Raw genomic sequence first — 19,803 nt, forward strand, 5'->3', positions numbered from 1 at the left:
GTGGGTCCGCGAGGCTCATGTGCAGAGCCCGTGGCTTTGGTGCTGCCCGGTTGCCATGGCCGTGTGGGCGGCGTGGTATTCGAGGTGTGGCGTTTGGTGGCGGTGAATGGTGGTCGGGGTGAAAACCTGCTCTATCTTCGGACGGACCAGCGGCGACGAAACTCGTTCCCTTCTTGAAGGCGTCGTCGTAGTTCTCATTGCCCGTCGTGTTGCTTCAGGTGGTAGTCTTATGATGGCGACCCAATCTTTCAATGAGAGTGGGGATTGATGGGAACGTTGCATGGAAAACAAAAAAGTTCTACGCACACGCAAGATCTATCCATGGAGATGTATAGCTACGATAGGGGGAGAGCATCTACATACCCTTGTAGATCTCTAAGCGGAAGCGTTTATAAACGCGGTTGATGTAGTCGTACACCTTCACGATTTGTCACGATCAAGTACCGAACAAACGACACCTCCGCGTTCAGCACACGTTCAGCTCGATGATGTCATCGCCTTCTCGATCCACCAAGAGAGGCGAAGTAGTAGATGAGTTCTAGCAACACGACGGTGTGGTGACGGTGGTGGTGAAGAACAATCTCCGCAGGGCTTCACAAGCATAACAGAAACTATGACGAAGGATAAACTAGAGGGGGTGGAGTTGCCGACACACGGCTTGGTGAATATTAATGTGTTTCGGGTGCTAGCCATGCCCCTCTATTTATATGTTGAGCCCTGGGGTCGTTTCTTGGAGAAAGAGCCTCCTCAAAGTCGGTTTAGCCCGCAAGGCAAGAGTCCTTCTCAGACTCCAGGACCAGACGCCAGGGTCTTTGGCGTCTGGCCCCCGGCCTTCGCAAAACTTCCTTTTGCACCTTCCTAAAAAACCCGTGGGCTTTACCCCTTGGCCCAAATAAAGTGTTCTCGCACCAAAACATTTCGGGAAACATCTGAAACCCCTTGCATTGAATTTCGGAACCCTTTCGGAGACCAAACACTATTATCCCACATACTAATCTTTACCTCCGGACTATTCCGGAGCTCTTCGTCATGTCCGTGATCTCATCCAGGACCCCGAACAATATTCGGTCATCAACATACATAACTCATAATACTATATTGTCAATGAAAGTTAAGCCTGCAGACTCTACGGGTTCGAGAATGATGTAGGCATGACCGAGACGCTTCTCCATTCAATTACCAATAGCGGGACCTGGACGCCCATATTGGTTCCTACATATTCTATGAAGATCTTTTATCGGTCGAACCTTTATGACAACATACGTAATTCCCTTTGTCTGGCGGTATGTTACTTACCCGAGATTCGATCGTCAGTATCTTCATACCAAGTTCAACATCGTTACCGGCAAGTCTCTTTACTCATTCTGTAATACATCATCTCGTAACTAACTCCTTAGTCACTTTGTTTGCAAGCTTCTTGTGATGCTATATTACCGTGAGGGCCTAGAGATACCTCTCTGATACACGGAGTGACAAATCCCAATCTCGATCCATGCCAACTCAACATACACCTTTGGAGATACCTGTAGAGCATCTTTATGATCACCCAGTTATATTGTGATGTTTTATAACACACAAGGTATCCCTTCGGTATCCGGGAGTTGCATAATCTCATGGTCGAAGGAATATGTATACGACATTAAGAAAGCAATAGCAATAAACTGAACGATCATATGCTATGCTAACGGATGGGTCTTGTCCATCACATCATTCTCCTAATGATGTGATTCCGTTATCAAGTGACAATACATGTCTATGGTCAGGAAACGTTAACCATCTTTTGATCAACGAGCTAGTCTAGTAGAGGCTCACTAGGGACACGATATTTGTTTATGTATCCACACATGTATTTAAGTTTTCGGTCAATACAATTCTAGCATGAATAATAAACCTATATCATGAATAAGGAAAATATAGTAATAACAACTTTATTATTGCCTCTAGGGCATATTTTCACCAGTCTCCCACTTGCACAAGAGTCACTAATCTAGTTCACATCGCCATGTGATTAACATCCATAGTTCACATCGCCATGTGATTAACACCCAAAGAGTACTAAGGTGTGATCATGTTTTGCTTGTGAGAGAGGTTTTAGTCAACGGGTCCGCAACATTCAGATCCGTGTGTACTTTGCAAATATCTATGTCTACAATGATCTGCATAGAGCTACTCTAGCTAATTGCTCCCACGTTCAATACATATCCAGATTAAGACTCGGAGTCATCCAGATCAGTGTCGAAGCTAGCATCGATGTAACCCTTTACGATGAGCTCTTCGTCACCTCCATAAATGAGAAACATATCCTTGGTCCTTTTTAGGTACTTCAGGATATTCTTGACCAATGTCCAGTGATCCACTCTTGGATTACTTTGGTACCTCCCTGCCAAACTTATGGTAAGGCACACATGTGGTCTGGTACACAACATGGTATACTTTATAGAACCTATGGCTGAGGCATAGGGAATGACTTCCATTCTCTCTCTATCTTCTGCTGTGGTCGGGTTTTGAGTCTTACTCAATTTCATACCTTGCAACACATGCAAGAACCCTTTCTTTGACTGGTCAATTTTGAACTTCTTCAAAACTTTATCAAGGCATGTGCTTTGTGAAGGTCCTATTAAACGTCTCGATCTATCCTTATAGATCTTGATGCCCAATATATAAGCAGCTTCACCGAGGTCTTTCATTGATTTTTTTATTCAAGTATCCTTTTATGCTATCCAAAAATTCTATATCATTTCCAATCAATAATATGTCATCTACATATAATATCAGAAATGCTACAGAGCCACCACTCACTTTCTTGTAAATACAGGCTTCACCGTAAGTCTGTATAAAACCATATGCTTTGATCACATCATCGAAGTATATACTCCAACTCTGAGATGCTTGCACCAGTCCATAAATGGATCGCTGGAGCTTGCACACTTTGTTAACACCTTTAGGATCGACAAAACCTTCTGGTTGCATCATATAGAATTCTTCTTTAAGAAACCCATTAATGAATGCAGTTTTGACATCCATTTGCTAGATTTCATAATCATAAAATGCAGCAATTTCTAACATGATTTGCATAGACTTAAGCATCGCTATGGGTGAGAAAGTCTCATCGTAGTCAACCCCTTGAACTTGTCGAAAACCTTTCGCGACAATTCGAGCTTTATAGACAGTGATAGTACCATCAGCGTCTGTCTTCTTCTAGAAGATCCATTTATTCTCAATGGCTTGCCGATCATCGGGAAAGTCTACCAAAGTCCATACTTTGTTCTCATACATGGATCCTATCTCAGATTTCATGGCCTCAAGCCATTTGTCGGAATCTGGGCTCATCATAGCTTCTTCATAGTTCGTAGGTTCGCCGTTATCTAACAACATGACTTCTAGGACAGGATTGCCGTACCACTCTTGTGCAGTACATGATCCGGTTGACCTACGAGGTTCAGTAGTAGCTTGATCCAAAGTTTTATGATCATCATCATCAGCTTCCTCTCTAGTTGGTGTAGGCATCACAAGAACGGTTTTCTCTGATGTGCTACTTTCCAATTCGAGAGAAGGTACAATTACCTCATCAAGTTCTACTTTCCTACCACTCACTTCTTTCGAGAGAAACTCCTTCTCTAGAAATGACCCATTCTTAGCAACAAAGATCTTGCCTTCGGATCTGTGGTAGAAGGTGTACCCAATAGTTTCTTTAGGGTGTCCTATGAAGACACACTTCTCCGATTTGGGTCTGAGCCTATCAGGCTGAAGCCATTTGACATAAGTGTCGCATCCACAAACTTTAAGAAATGACAGCCTAGGTTTCTTGTCAAACCATAGTTCATATGGTGTCATCTCAACGGATTTAGACGGTGCCCTATTTAACGTGAATGCGGCTGTCTCTAATGCATAACCCCAAAATGATAAAGGCAAATCGGTAAGAGACATCATAGAACACACAATATCTAATAAAGCACTGTTACGACGTTCGGACACACCATTACACTGTGGTGTTCCAGGTGGTGTGAGTTGTGAGACAATTGCACATTGTTTTAAATGAAGGCCAAACTCGTAAATCAAATATTCGCCTCTGCGATCAGATCGTATAAACTTTATTTTCTTGTTACGATGATTCTCTACTTCACTCTGAAATTCTTTAAACTTTTCAAATGTTTCAGACATGTGTTTCATCAAGTAGATATACCTACTCAAATCATCTGTGAAGGTTAGAAAATAACGATATCTGCCGCGTGCCTCAACACTCATCGGACCGCATACATCGGTATGTATTATTTCCAATAAATCATTAGCTCTCTATTGTTCCAGAAAATAGAGTTTTAGTCATCTTACCCATGAGGCATGGTTCGCAAGTATCAAATGATTCATAATCAAGTGATTCCAAAAGTCCATCCGCATGGAGTGAATAGAGGTGAAGGTGTCCCGATGTTTTGATGAGATAGCTATCGTTTTCTGTGGAAGTCGACTTTAACGATCCGACTACGAACATGCGAAGACGTCGCGCCTTAGCAGTCGCTAAACCAACTTTCGAGGGGTTATTGACCACGTCGGTGCACGATCAAACTGACCACGAGGGTCTATTTCCTGCGAGCAACCAAAGAACAAGCAGGAATCTGAGATTGCAATTTGGATATTGCGAATAAAAGAGGAAAACTTTATTAATGAAGGTGGGGTTCTGTGACGTCTTGGTCTGGTCGTTGGACACAAACAAAGTACACGAAGTTGCAACTTTAGTGAACTTTTAATCTAAACAAAATCCAAAGTCTAAACGATGCCCTAAGGGCTGTATATATGGAGGAGAGAGGGGGAATTTTGTGGCCCTTGGAGGAGGGGTCCAAAACTAACCCTAACTCTTGTTTCCCCACACATACGGACTCTAAAAACAACCTATAATCAAGTATTTCGAAATTACATGGGCCTGGCCCAAAAATAAGGTGACGCAGCACCTAGAATAGCCTCTGTATGAAATTTATGAAGTGGCATCTTGTATATTTCTTCCAAGGCTTCATGCACTCATTATGGTGGCTTCAAAGTCCTGGAATCATCACTTGTAACTCCGTTCTTGTTCCCCTTGCGCATGCCATCATCTCCATGCTTGAACTTGCTCCAAGGTTCATCTTTCTTGTCCAAGCTAGGCCCTTCATTTGTAAGAAAAACAAATGTATCCAATTTAGGCAGCATCATATTCTCATGAACATTAGAATCGTTACCAAGAAAGGAAAGTACATGGTAATTCAATTGGCGTGCGCGAGCTCTAGTAATTGGTCCAGTATGTATAGCAGCAGGGGTTGTGGGTGTAACAATGTTATTGATGTCCTCATCATCCTCCCCCTTCTTGAAATGAAGTCGTCCTCGACGGAAGCTCATCTTCCTCACCCAAATAAGGCTTCAACTCTGCAATGTTAAAAGTGTGACTAACCCCAAAATCTGCAGGCAGCTCAAGTTTATATGCATTATCATTTATTTTCTCTAACACCTTAAAAGGACCATCGGCACGTGGCATTAGTTTTGATTTGCGCAAATTAGGAAATCTATACTTACGCAAATGTAACCAAACAAGATCTCCAGGTGCAAATAGAACATGTTTTCTACCCTTATCTCCACCAAGTTTATATTTAGCATTCATACGCTCAAGGTTTTCCTTAGTTAACTCATGCATTTTTGAAATCAATTCAGCACGTTCTTTAGCATCAAAATTAACCTTCTCCGAAGATGGAAGAGGCAACAAATCAATAGGTGCACGAGGTAGGAAACCATACACAATTTCAAAAGGGCACATCTTAGTAGTAGAATGCAATGAACGATTATAAGAAGATTCAATATGAGGCAAGCATTCTTCCCACATTTTCTTATTATTCTTCAAAACAGCCCTAAGCATAGTAGACAATGTTCTATTGACTACTTTAGTTTGTCCATCAGTTTGGGGTGACAAGTAGTACTAAAAAGCAGTTTAGTCCCCAACTTAGCCCATAAACATCTTCAAAAATGGCTAAGAAATTTAGTATCATGATATGCAACAATAGTATTTGGCACATCATGCAAGCGAATAATTTCACGAAAGAACAAATCGGCAACATTAACAGCATCATCGCTTTTTATGACATGGTATAAAGTATGCCATTTTAGAGAATCTATCCATGACAACAAATATGCTATCCCTCCCCTTCTTTGTTTGAGGTAAACCTAAAACAAAGTCCATAGATATATCCTCCCAAGGAACACTAGGTACAGGCAAAGGTATATATAAACCATAAGAATTGAGTCGTGACTTAGCTTTTTGACATGTAGTGCAGTGAGCAACAAAATGCTCAACATCCCGTCTCATCTTTGGCGAAAATAAATGTGTAGCAAGTACGTCCTCCGTCTTCTTCACGCCAACGTGTCTCATTAATCCTCCTACATGCGCCTCCTGCAACAACAAAAGACGAACGGAGCTAGTTGTAATGCATAGCTTGTTAGCACGGAACACAAATCCATCATTAACGACGAACTTGTTCCACGTTCTTCCATATTTACAATTCTGCATTACATCTTTAAAATCAACATCATGCACATATTGATCATTGATGGTCTCCAAACCAAATATTTTGAAGTCAAGTTGTGAAAGCATAGTATAGTGACGAGACAATGCATCAGCAATAAAATTTTCTTTACCCTTCTTGTGTTTAATGACATAAGGGATAGTCTCAATGAATTCAACCCATTTAGCATGTCTACGATTCAGTTTAGCTTGACTTTTAATATGTTTCAATGATTCATGATCAGAATGTATAAAAAATTCATTGGGCCATAAATAATGTTGCCATGTTTCTAAAGTCCGAACAAGAGCATATAATTCTTTATCATAAGTAGAATAATTCAGATTAGGCCCACTCAATTTTTCAGAAAAGTATGCAACAGGTTTGCCATCTTGTAATAACACACCTCCTAATCCAATTCCACTAGCATCACATTCAAGCTCAAAAGTCTTATTAAAATCGTGAAGTTAGTGTCGGATTCAGGGCTCCGCAGACCCTTGAGGTTCGAACACTGGGGTGCGTACGAAGAACTCCTACTCCCTGACCTGTCGGCCCAACGATTCCACAGCTTGACTCGATGAACCCAAAGAACGAGAAACGCAGAGATTTATCCTGGTTTGGGCCACCTTGCGGTGTAATACCCTACTCCAGCTTTGTGGTGGATTGCCTCGAGGGGATGAGGATTAACTAGTACAGTGGATGAACAACCTCAAGAGGTGAGGTGTTCTTGAGCTCAACTAGCTAGTGGGTGAGAAGGTGGTCTGAATGATCCCCCCTATGGTGTGGCTAAGTCCTATTTATAGTGGCCTTGGCCCTCTTTCCAAATGTTAGGCGGGAAGGGATCCCACAACGGCCAATTTCGAAGGAAGACAACTAGTACAAGTTATCTGACAAAAGTAGTCTTCGCCTGCAAAAGGATCTGGTAGTGACGCTGTCGTGGGCTGCATGATGACCTCCGTCCTGCCATCCCGGCGGTCTTGGTCTTGTTGCACCAATATGGAAACCTTTTCTTGAGTCCTCAGGACTCCGCGCCTGTGCTTGCCTCCTTAGCACCAAAGAGGAAACTAGTACACTGCGCCCGCTGGCGCTCGCCTGGCCTTGGTCATCATGGCTCAGTCATGTGAGCCTCGCAAGGTGCGCCGTGCATAGATATCTCCATAACTCGGGAGCCATCCTAGTGAGACCGCCCCCAGGAAGATCTTGGCGTCGCCCGCCTCACGAGGCTTGGCCCCTCGCGAGGGTCCTATGTTGTTGCTGCTGAACTGGGCCATACCAGGCCGTCGATGGAGCCACGCCACGGGCCGCAGGCAGGCAAATTTGGGCACCCCCGGTCCCAGAACGCCGACAGTAGCCCCTGGGCCCAAGGCGCGCTCGAACTTGGCTTTGAGGCGAAGCCAAAGGGCAAGTGCAGAGCGCCGCGGGCCGCAACCGCCTGCGGCCTCGGTCAATGCGTGGCGATTGATGGGACGTGGGCGTCTCCGCTTCCCCACGCTGCCTCGGCAACTGTCCGACTTGACGAGACACCACCGCATGCAGAGGAAAATAATCATTACGTGCCATCATGCTGACCGGTGGTTCGCGTCCTCTTGGCTATAAATGAGGGAAGGGGCAGAGCCCCCCTCACTCATCTCTGTCTTCTCGCAGTACACTCCTTCTTCTTCCTTCTCGCCTTGCCGCCTTGCCGCAGCCCCCATGGCGCCAACGAAGAGGTTCTCGGTTGCGGAGAAGGGGAAGGCTCGCCAGGAGGGGCCAGGCTCACCGCCGCCCAAGAGGGGGCGGGGCCGACCTCGCAAGCACGACGCAACCCCTGTTGTGGCTCCTCGGGGGCACGGGCGTACTCCTTCGGGGACCGGTGTCCTTCTCGGTGGCCGCAGCGGTACTTCCTCTCTGGCGGGGGCCACTCGAGGCGGGGAAACCCTTGCACCGAGCGGAGGCGTGTCGAGATTGCCCGGCCTCCTCGGCCGCTATCGGTGTCAAAACCGGCGGATCTCGGGTAGGGGGTCCTGAACTGTGAGTCTGGGATCGATGGTAACAGGAGACGGGGGACACAATGTTTACCCAGGTTCGGGCCCTCTCTATGGAGGTAATACCCTACTTCTTGCTTGATTGATCTTGATGAATATGAGTATTACAAGAGTTGATCTACCACGAGATCGTAATGACTAAACCCTAAAAGTCTAGCCTGACTATAATTATGAGGATGTATCTATGGACCTAGCCTTCTGGTTTATATAGACACATGAGGGATCCAAGGTTACACAAGGTCGGTTACAGAGAAAGGAATCTTCATATTTGGCCGCCAAGCTTGCCTTCCACACCAAGGAGAGTCCCATCCAGACACAAGCAAAGTCTTCGGTCTTTGTATTTTCACGGCCCATCAGTCCGGCCCATATCCAATAGATCGGACACCCGAGGACCCCTTAGTCCAGGACTCCCTCAGTAGCCCCTGAACCAGGCTTCAATCATGAGGTGTCCGGCGCGCAGATTGTCTTCGGCATTTCAAGGCGGGTTTCCCTTTCCGAATACTCCAAGATAGTCTTCAGATAAAATGAATGTGTCCGGATCTGCAACACAAGTACCACACACGACTGCAGAGAATATAATATTTCATGAGTCCCGTCTGCTGACAACTTTCTATAAAATGACATCACGTTTGTTCGCTTGTTATTTCGAACCGTTTCCTGTTCCATGTTTCAAGGCGTGGTTTTTATTGGCACGTTCTGTCGAAGCAGAGATCGTGTCCCCTTATTGCGGGATCCTCATTAATACGAGCGTGGGTAACCCAACCGTTCCACTGGAAATATTCCTTGGGAATAGGCAGGTTTTTAGGCTTAGGAGGAGGCGTTCAATACCTGCTGCCTTTATAAAGGAACCAAGGGCCGTCCTTTTATGCCAAGCCTCTCGTCAACCTTTCCAACCTTGAGTTCTAGCACCCAAGGTTCGACTTCGTTGCTTCAAGCTTCCCCATCATGTCCGGACCCAACCCTCAAGGCCGATGGGTGGCTTCCTCCGTCACAGAGGAGGATATTGCAAAGCTTTAGGCGGCCAGATACCTGACCGCGGAGATCCACCACAGGCTCCCTGCTCAAGGACAGATTATTCTGACCCCCAGATCTAGCGAGAGGGTTGTATTCATCTATGACTTCCTCCGAGGGCTAGGGTTCGCTCTCCACCCCTTTGTCTGGGGGGCTAATGTTTTATTACAGACTAGATTTTCACGATCTAGCTCTGGATTCTTTCCTTCACGTCTCGGCATTTATTGTCACGTGTGAGGCCTTTCTCCGAATCCCCCCACACTTCGACTTATGGCTCAAGACCTTTGGTGTGAAGCCAAAGGTAGTCGACGGGGAACAGGTGGAGTGCGGCGGTGCTATAGTAAGCCAGCTTACCAACACTCCCTGGCCAAAATGCTCTTTCATCGAAACTTCCAATCAATGGCAGCGAGAGTGGTTTTACGTTATGGAACCCCGTAGCACCAAGTGGGCAGCTACACCTGCGTTCCGTTCCGGCCCTCCGTTACAGCTTGCATCATGGGTCAATAAGGGGCTGGACTGGGGATCAGTTGATGAAGTGCAGACTCTACATAGCCGCATCCGAACCCTCCTCGAGAGGGACATCGATCTTGTCAACGTGATTCAAGTAATGCTGATCCGCCGAATCCTGCCATGCTAGCATAGGCCTCTCCACATGTGGGAGTTCAATCCGGAAGGGCCATGAACCATCCAACACTTCTTCGGCGCTACGCACAAAGGGATGTGGAAGATGTTTTTTGGGAAACGAAAACATTGGCCGGACACCACTAAAGACGTCGGCCTTGACTGCAACCGTCCAGATACCCCGGCAAGCACTTGTCTTTCGAACACTTTGTAGTTAAGTATATCGTAATACGTTACCGAACAAACCATCTTTTTTCAGGGTTGGATAAAGAAAGCGGAACTAATTAGGTGTTCGGCCCCCTTCCCGAAGCCTCAGCGGATCCCGTATTAACAAGGATGCTGGCCCCGTCACCATACCAGATGTCTGCGAAGGAGGACAAGACGGAGAGCGGGAGGACCAAAGATGGCCTCCATCCCAAAGATATCTTAGATGCCGTGTCCGGGGAGATGAAAATCCCATCGCCCGAAGGCAAAAGTAAAGGAGAAACCAACATTCATTCCCCCTATGGTAAGAAAAGGGCCGTCTCCGAAGATTGGGAAGAAAAGGCTCCCAAGCGAGGCAAGATGCCCCTGTCGGGCGGCTCGGGCTTGAAGGACGACATTATCGCCCAGTCCTCTAGTGAGGCCAAGCCTAAATCGTAAGCGAACAAGGGTGTTTTACACATACCCTGTTCCTCTCCTGTGACCAGGGTAACATCTAAAATGTATGCTTTTTGCAGCTCGGCACACAATCTTTCTCAACAATCATCTTCCTCGGGAGATCTTCTCCCAGAGATGATGGAAAGCGAGACGCCTCCACCAGTCTCCTCTCCCAATAAGGCAGATGACTTCGAGGTGTCATCCCGGAGGGTCTCTCCTGATCTGCAAGTGATGGAGGGGTGACGAAAACACGAACCGAAGATGATACTTTGGTAGCCCAGGGTCCAGGGACCAACAATAAAGGCCCCGGACTGTCCGGCTTCCAGTCGGAGACAACTCTAGGGGCGAATGAACGGATCCCTTTGAAGGGGGGCCGTGCTGCTATGGCTGCTTCCGAAGACCCAGAAACGCCGGATATATTGACAAACATGCTGCGACAGGCGTCCGTCTCCGAAGACTATCGTACCTTGGTGGGTACGGTGGTTAAAAAGGTCCTATCCACGAAAAGCGGATTGAATGAGGCCTTCACGAGCCTGCTAAGAGGTTTCGAGGTTTGTGCTGTAATGCTTTCAATTGTGTTTTATTCACAAAATACTCCTACGTATAGATAGTATCCCCTGAGACTCTGATAGGCTTCCCAAGGGAGGCAATCAGAGAATCAAAAATATTTATCCAGGAAATAATCTGACTACTTGGAACACATGCTATTACCTCCCCTGCAACCGCCCGACCCGCGGAGGTTGCGGGTCTACAGTGGAAGATTGATGAGGCGGATGATGACATCACACTGATCAAAGGCGTCTTGACGAGGCGCAATGTATGTTTTCGGGTTAGCCAGTACATTTATGCATGATAACATGAGCATGAAGCTGGAATTGTATACTGAGACATGCATAGCTACAGATGGTGCTGCTGCAGTGAAGGCCCTTCGGGCTGAGCTTGTCCTTGCCAAGGAACAAACCCGGATGAGTAATTTGGCTTCCCATAAGGCGGCTGAAGAGTTAAACTGAACAGGCTGTTCGGCGCCAGTGTGAGGAAAGAATTACTACCATGGCACGCAAGCTGGAGGAGACCACCGTCTAGTACAAATTCCTTGAGAAGGATAACAAGGCCAAAGCAGCTAATCTCGACAAGGCCTTACAAGAGGCGAAAGAAGCACGGTCTGAGTCTAGAGCGGCTCGGGAAGAGATCCGGCAAGCTGGGGAGATAGCGGCTGGTAAGCCTTTCTTATTACAGACGAAGTTCGGTGATCCAAAGTATTCCCCGCTTAACCAAATGTGGAGTTCTCCGGACACCTTTTTGGACCTGCCGAAGAGTGCCTCCGACGCGTCGCGATTTTATCAAGTGCAGGAAGGGTGTGCCACAGAGAAGCTTTTTTGGTCATAGTTCGACGCGCCAAAGCATCAGTTGTTACTAAATGAGCAGATGGCCCAGTGGGCCGAGCTCCAAAGGATATCTGGTTCCGCCATGAAGGACGTCATAGCCCGGTTGTGGCCTACTGAGCCCATTCCGAATAGTTACTTCAGTTTGGTGCAGCGGCTTGTGGATGCGGTGCCGCGTATCGACACCGTTAAGCGTTCAACATGCATTGAAGGTGCACGGATGGCCTTTGCCCATGTCAAAACATACTGGGCCAAGATGAAGGCCACTGACGTTGCAGCGAGGAGTCCCCTCAAGGGTAAGGACCATCACGCACCCAAACATTATTTCAAGGACGTCTTAGAGGGTGCCCACTTGATAGAGGGTCAGTGCTCGAAAGATATGATATTTGAATGAAATGTATTAAATTGTAAGAGACAATATGGTGATAATATTATGATTTTTGCTTAAAAGCTTTTGGTTCATCCTATGCGGCCGTTTTCGCATAATCTGAAAGTTTTCCAGTCGCCGGCTTCATCCACCACGTGGGAAATACGGGGGTGTTTGGAAAAGCACATGATCACTCTTAACCCAACGTCTTGGTCCATGAAGGAGGTGTCAATGCGGTGAACGAGGCAATCGGACTATAGGGCGTTAACACTTTCACTTAGCCATAGGAGTTTTATGGTGGGTCTACGATATAAACCCTGGTATGTACGCTGTTATTATCCCAATGTGGTGCATTTACATGTATGACCTAAAGAAAGGTCCTTCGTGTAATATAGGGGAATCGCGAAAGATTCTGATAAGTCGTCGAGTGGTTGACCAGCTCTCGCCGCATCATGACAGTCAGTTTTTGGCTTTCTCTACTGAGGTGCTCACCTGGGTAAACCAGGGCACAATCACAGTAGTTCTCCCTTTACTACCTTAGCCGATAGAGCGGAACGCAAGGTAGCAAACACAGGAGCCGGACAACCAAACTATTGACCCAAGACATGATTCAGAGCTGATGCATATAAGGCAAAACTCGCGACGCTGAAGTTTGCTGTAAAGCTATTCGGACTGATTGGCAATTTAATTTGGTCCCATATCGAGCCCCTGGCGGGGCGTGTGAAATAACACAAGGAGCAAAATTCAGTTTTTTTAGAGAAAAGTGAATACGGGGTATAGATTATATTCACTAGAACTTGAGTGACATGCCAATCATTGTTATGTATATAATAACGCCACGACTCTGGCTATTTGACATGCCAAGGGTCGACAGCTGAGGTAGAAGGCACTTTATAGGCTCGCAAAATAGAGAGTATGGTCTAAAAAGTTGTTTTGGACCTCCTGCCGCACGTCTGCGCCGCCTTTCGTCAATGAAGGGGATCCTTAAAGGGAGTAACTTTTGGATGAATGTACAAACCGGAACTCCGATGGACTCGGTGCGATGACCAACCTACGAGTCACCTATGATAAAGGATAATGAAAAAGAAAAAGTGGTCAGAAAAGAATTGAAAAGAGGAGGGTTATAGAAGTACTTGTAGGCCCGTCCGTATTATGCCACCGCCGATGCCCATGGTATTTTAAGTGCATAGTTATGTATGCGCATGAAAGTGCGTTATATCGACTAGAGGGGGGTGATAGGCGATTTTTATGAATTCTTCACTAAGGAATTTGCCGGTGAGGAAATTCCTTAGTGAAGAACTACTAGCAGCGAAATAAGTACTCAGAAGTAAACATAACTGAAGACAAGCATGGTCATCATGATGAAATGAAGACAAGCACATAGTACTGAAAGCGTAATCACATGATAACACAGGATGAAGACAAACAGACTGAAGAAATTGAACTGAGGAAATTGAGAAAGTCTTCAGTCAAAGTCTTCAAACACAGATATGAACAAGCACACAACACAATTATGAGGAAATGAAAGAGTTGAGGAAATAGAACCAGTAAGCTTGGTGAAGACAATGATTTGGTAGACCAGTTCCAACTGCTGTCTCAGTTGTACGTCTGGTTGGAGCGGCTTAGTATTTAAACTCGAGGACACACAGTCCCGGACACCCAGTCCTGAGATGCAGCTCAGGACACCAAGTCCTCACCGTATTCTCCTTGAGCTAAGGTCACACAGACCTCGCCCAATCACTCGTGGTAAGTCTTCAGGCGACTTCCAAACCTTCACAAACTTGGTCACTCGGCGATCCACAATTCCTCTTGGATGCTCTAGACCATGACGCCTAACCGTCTGGAAGAAGCACAGTCTTCAAAGGTAACAAGCATCGGATCCTCGCAGGATCAATCTCTTCATTGATGCTCAATCACTTGGGGTTTGTAGGTGTTTGGGTTTGGGTTTTTCCTTACTTGATGATTTTCGCTCAAAGTCCTCGGAGGATGGGTTGCTCTCAAATGACAAGTGTCAGTTTCTCTCGGAGCAGCCAACCAGCTAGTGGTTGTAGGGGGCGGCTATTTATAGCCTAGGGAGCAGCCCGACATGATAAGACATAAATGCCCTTCAATGATGTGACTGTTAGATGGATAGATATTTTGGGACAGCTGGCGCATAGCACAACAACGGTCGGAATTTTGAGTAGCAAAATCCTCAGGGCTATCATGTTCCTCACTGTGTAGGCAATCCGCACTGGCGAATTCCTAACTCCTCAGTCAGGACAAATTCCTCAAAGACTAGAAGAACTTCGTCTCTGTCGCTGAAGAATATGACTGGACTGTATGAGATTTCCAATGGCTTCACTCGAAGGGATTGGTAGGTGTAGGATTTTGAGTTGAGCATCACATGGAAATTTTTCCTTAGTATTTCCTCGACCCCCTTTAACAGTATGGTGTTTCCTATGACTCAAGAAAGAGAAAATGACACTACAAAAACAAAAGTCTTCACGCTTCATGTTCCTCGAATGAATACCAAGTCTTCACACCAATTTCTTCACTTTCAAAGTCTTCAGAAAGTCTTCATAGATTCAAAGTCTTCAGTCGAAGAACTTCATTTTTAGGGGTCGACTTTCTCTGTAAATATCAAACTCCTCATAGACTTATAGACCTGTGTACACTCACAAACGCATTAGTCCCTTAACCTATAAGTCTTCAATACACCAAAATCACTAAGGGGCACTAGATGCACTTACAATCTCCCCCTTTTTGGTGATTGATGACAGTATAGGTTAAGTTTTCAACGGGATAAACATATGAAGTGTAAGTACTGATATTGAGGAATTTGATTGCAAGATATAGAAGAACTCCCCTTGAAGATGTGCATAGTGAGGAATTTGCTTTTGAAGCAATGCACACTTGAAGAGTTGATTCAAGGAGATCTCCCCCTATATCGTGTAATTCATACACGCATTTGACATATAACAGAGAAGAATTTGAAATGCATGATGAAATATGGTGACTGATGTAATTCAACATGCGTGCATTAGCATATATGAGGAATAAGCATGCAGAAAAACATATCAGAAGTATCAGAGCACCATCGGGTTTAAGTTTACAACTCGATTCGATAAAGTCTCAGAAGAACGATAGTTGTAACCTAACACAAAAAATGCCCATATAGAAAGACCCGCTTGAAGACTAACTCAAAATTCTCCCCCTTTGTCATCAAATGACCAAAAGGATCGAATATGAGGACTAATGCCCCTGAAGAATATCAAGTTGATGAAGGAGCGCCAACGTTGTTGGGGTCGTTTGTTGTAGTAGGGCCTGCCGCAGTGTCGTCCAAGTCTTCATTCTCATCAGTGTCGTGCGATGAAGAAAATGAGCTGGCCACCAGAGAAGGAACCTTGACCTTCTTGAATTTCTTCGGTGGAGGTGCAGACCAGTCAAAATCTTCCTTGAGACCCATTTTCTTCAGATCGTCTTCACCATACAGATGTGACAGTATTGCCCAGGTGCGACCGAAAACTTCATGGAGGTAGTAATGGTTTTTCTTCACTGCATTGTGTGTAGTAGTCATGTTGTGAAGAAATGAACCAAACTGACGCTTAACCCATTTATGATTTCGATCCACCTTCTGGTGAAGACTAAGCAGAAGCTCACGATCAGTCATCACATGAGGAGCAGTGGCTTGAGGAGTAGACTTGGGTGCATTGGCAGAGTCATGTGTGGCAGAGTCATCATTGGTGGAATAAGAGGCAGCTTTGCGGAACTGACCATCCAATGGACGAATGCCTTCATCTATAACAGCTGGTGCCTTGCCCTTTTCATCAACTGACGAATAGGTCTGCTTGAGGACTTCAATCGGGGGCAAGTAGCTGAGATGATTCTGAAAATCAGCTTTGTAGTTGAGTGAAGACCTTGTCCTAAGGAATCTCATAATCCAAGGTGTATAAGGCTTCAGCTCAAACGGAGACAGTGCAACATTTTCCAGAGTCCTCATGAAGAAATCGTGATAATTGACAGGAATGCCATGAACGATGTTGAATACCAGATTCTTCATGATGCCAACAATTTCCTCATCAGACGAGTCGTGGCCTTTGATAGGACTCATTGTCCTCGTAAGAATACGATAGACAGTTCTGGGCACATAAAGTAATTCCTTCACGAGGAGTTTGGTTCTTGGTGCCTGACCTGGCTTCAAAGGTTTCATCAGAACCTGCATGTAGTGATTTGTAAGCTCAGGTTCATTGTAGATGCAACGAGCTTCTTCAAGGGGAGGACTGAGTAGTAAGGCACAAAGCAATTCAGAAGCTGATGCAGTGTAGTGAGTGTTTTCAGACATCCAGTCCAGCACCCATGAATTCACATCTTCAGAATCTCCTGTGATGTGCAACGTCGCATAAAATTGAAGAATCAGTTCTTCATTCCAATCACAGATGTCAGAGCAAAAATTTAACAGTGCAGCGTCGTGAAGAACACTGAGGACTGGTGCGAAGCACGACAGAGATTCCATATCCACGTGAGGAATGTGCTCATGGTAGAAAATTTTCTCTTTGTTGAACAGCACTGAGGAATAGAAATTGACTTGACTAGCAGTCCAGAAATGCCTCTTCCTAATGCGAGCAGAGTTATAAGGGTTGTAGTCTTCGAAGAATACATGCTCGTCGAAGAAATCATCAGCCTTGAACTTTTGCTTGCGTGAGAATGGATCCTTTGGCTTGGGCAGAGGAGTGTCAGTGAGTTGCATCACGACCTCAGGAATCGCAATCTCAGGTTCTTCAGGCTGAGGAATTTCTGGTTCCTCTTCAGTGGCAGTCTGTGTCTTCATATGTTCAGCAGCAGCAGTTTCTTCAGCACTAGTGGCTGGAATTTCTTCACGCACAGATGAAGTGGGGTGAGTTTCTTCAAAGCCCATTTGAATAGTTTGTGCAGGTGACTGAGGTATTTGCTGCAACGGTGTGAACATTGGAGAGTTTGGATGCTGACTTTCCCAGAATTCATCACTTATTACTGGTGTGGAGCAGCCAACGTCCACATCTTCATCTTCCATTTCTTCAATACCAGCCTCTTCAGCTGTGAACTGAGGCATAGGCGAGGAGATAACTGGTGTTGAAGGGATCGCATCCACTTCAATTTCTTCATCAATCTGCTCTGACGAAGCAGCAGAATGATTTTCTTCATCAGATCCGCTAGGGATCTCATATTCTTCACCAAAAGGAACAAGGTCCTTTGATGGCATGGTTGAGATTGGAACAACATCAATGGGATTAGCAAATGAACTGGTCAAAGGCTTCATCTTCTTCGGAGCTGAAGAATCTGAAGTAGCTGATGCTTTCCTTTTCTTCACTGCTGCACGCTCTGCAGCCTTGGTCTTCTTCACATCTAATGCAGATGGAAGGATCGGAATTGGTGTTGGCGCAGGAGGAGCAGAGGAATCTGGTTGATTTTCTTCAGGCACAACTGATGCAGTTGCCCTGATTTCTTTAGTTTCTTCAGGCGCACCACTAGTGGATGCCCTGCCAATTTCTTCAGCGGCTGGAATGCAGTCATCAGCCCTGGAACTCACATTTTCTTTAGCAACCTGATTTTCATCAACGGTGCTGGCATGTTCTTTAGTCAGCTGAGCAGATGCTTCAGCCTGAGGAATTTCTTGTTGTGTTGGGGCAGCAACATTTGAAAGTGAACTGTTCAATTATCTTTACAAATCTGACTTTGGCTCCTTGCCAATCAGCATAGTAGGCTTTGAAGTCATCGCTGAGGGTTTTGATTTCAGATTGGATTTTTACAAGTTCATCAGTTGTCATAGAGACAATGTTGTTCTTCAGAAATTTCTCCTTCTTGTATTGCGCTTTCTTGATCTGCCTGGCCTTCTCATATTTCCATTTTTTCTTCTTGGATGAAATGGGTCAGCATGTGACTTTGGCCAGGAGTTAGCTTGAAATCAGGCATGGGAGTGTTGGGGTTCTTGTGCCAAACATCAATGTATTCGAGGATCAACTTGGGATCCAAAAGAAGTGGCACATTTGTTCCCTTGGCTCTAGCGGCCCTGACTTGCCTATCTCTGATGATTTCAGCAAGTTCATCAACATCAGCTTCGTCTTCTTCGGACGGCACTTGGAAGGCGACCTGCTTCTTCTGAGGACTTGGGCGAGGACCTCGTCCAGCAGTGGCCTTTGTCTTCAGTAGAGAGGGTCCCGTTGAGGAATTTGGTGCAGCTGAGGAACTAGCTGAAGCTCCTGAGGTAATAGAGGTGCCTGTAGTCCTTTGGCACGTGGCCATTTTCTTCAGTTGAGGAATTTGAACAATTGAATTCTCTGAAGAAGTATGCAACTTATCTTCGAGGAACGCTACAAATGAGTTAAGTTGATGAGAACCTAGTGATTCAGCGGCTGACATGAGTACCTGTGAACAGAGTATAGTTGCGAGGAATTTGAAGAGGTTATATGCGTTCTCAGAAGGTTTTGTAAAAAGAACAAGTTTGAGGAATTTGACCAGATGAGTCTTGAAGAATTTCACTAAGCGTTCTTTGTCTTAGGTTCCAGAGATGTGTAGATCATAAATCCACACATTTGAGGAATCTTGAAGAAAAACATAGCTTAGAGAAACGAATCAAGAACAGATGATATGTGAGGTGTTTTAGTGTGTGACGATATGAAGAAAAACACCTTTGAAGATTTTGTAGATAATCATTTGAATCAACGAGGGTAGTAAAAGTAACTTTTAATTACCCTGGATGATGAACACGGCGAACAGTGAGGTGGAGAGGTGAAGTTCGTCTGTGTAGATCTTCCACGCCCTAACTCGGCGGAGGAAGACGGCTACGGCGGTGGCGGAGTGAAGATTTCCGCGGCTGGCACGAGTACGGCGGCGATGAGGTCGAGGCAGTGAAGCTCTTCCTCACCGACGACGATGAAGTAGCGGCGGCGCTAGGGTTTGAGAAGCTCGAGCTGGAGAGAGGTCGAGCGGAGTAAAGGAAGTGAGGAAGGGAAAGAGGGGTATTTATAGCCACGGTGAAAAACTGTTCGCCTGAAGAAATTGGACGAACGTGCCCCTGACCCTTCTCATTCGCTTGACATGTGTCACCCACGTACTGAGAGGTGGAGATCGTGTGTGATCGTGGGTGAATGGATAAGTGTATCGTGGGATGCAGAACGGATTGAGCGGCAAAGCCGAAAATTTAGATAAGATAGGTTTTAAAGTTTCTTCACAATTTCTTCAGCTGACAAGGACATAGTGAAGATTTTGAACGAGTTTCAAATAGA

The sequence above is a fragment of the Triticum urartu genome, chromosome 1A (assembly GCF_056163025.1).
Source record: "Triticum urartu cultivar PI428250 chromosome 1A, HENAU_Tu73, whole genome shotgun sequence".
In the NCBI taxonomy this organism is placed as follows: Eukaryota; Viridiplantae; Streptophyta; class Magnoliopsida; order Poales; family Poaceae; genus Triticum; species Triticum urartu.